Raw genomic sequence first — 1135 nt, 5'->3', positions numbered from 1 at the left:
ACAACCCCTTAGTGTTCCTGTCCCAAATTAGCAGTTAATGTGTTGATCTCTGCTATTGCATGAAGTTATAACATTGAAATTCGGCGTAAGAGAGGGAAAGCTATTGTTATGGCTGATGCCCTTTTGCATTCCTGTGACTTGTGGAATCGAACATTTCGAACAATCAGGTCATATTTGCCATATTCACAACACACGTCCATATGAATTCCTTCTTGTTGTGTTAAGAACTTCATAAGTTGTGACGTGTTTGCAGACATTTTCTGGTCAGAGGTCATGGCAGTAGACTCTTTTTGTTGAATGGAAAAAATATGTTGTCATTTTAGTCATGGAGAGTTTTTATTTGTAATTTGAGGAAAATGCAGATACGGTCTCATCTTTATTCACTTACTGTAGTTATCGTTCATGTGTCAAACAGAAGAAAGTATGGCAGCAGGTTGATAGCATGATGAGTTTGTAATTTTTGCATACTACTTGCTACCACTTTGTTTAATGGGGAGTTATATTTAGTTGAGATTGTGACTTTTTACTTGTAATTAACATTTTAATTTATCATTGTTTGTTCATATTTATTTTTCCTGGCAGACATGTCCTTTCATACACAGCAAACTGTGCTGTCTGAGCAGCTTCAGTGTTTCAGGGTGTCTGGATACCACTGTGTTTCGGCAAAATATATAATTTTGCCCTCTCAAAACTTGGTTAATAATACAGAGTACTACAGTAGTAAAAGCTATTTACAATGACATGACAAGATTTTTGGGTAAAACACTGAAAAGTATTGCTTCTACTTTGGTTAATGTGATACCTTATTTTCCACAGTTTACAGTTTTGATGTTAACATTCTTAATTTTTAGCGTCAAACGTGGAATTCAGCTTAGTTTTTGTTATATTGAGATATTTAACAACTCTAAGAGAGAACAACCTGTAGTTATTGATACTTTTGTATCAATAGAGATACAAAGATCATTGAGATTTTGCGGGCAACATTCTTTTAAATTTTACATTGCTGTTGTACAACCTCACTGTTGACTTGGGAATTCAGAAATGTTACATCATGAAATACAAGATAAAAGATGTTTTTTGTTTTGTTTAGTTTTTATGTAAGTGTAAATGATGAAAAGAAAGAAATTCAAGTTAG

This window comes from Hippoglossus stenolepis, chromosome 5, assembly GCF_022539355.2.
Source record: "Hippoglossus stenolepis isolate QCI-W04-F060 chromosome 5, HSTE1.2, whole genome shotgun sequence".
In the NCBI taxonomy this organism is placed as follows: domain Eukaryota; kingdom Metazoa; phylum Chordata; class Actinopteri; order Pleuronectiformes; family Pleuronectidae; genus Hippoglossus; species Hippoglossus stenolepis.
Note: the sequence above shows the minus strand (reverse complement) of the source record.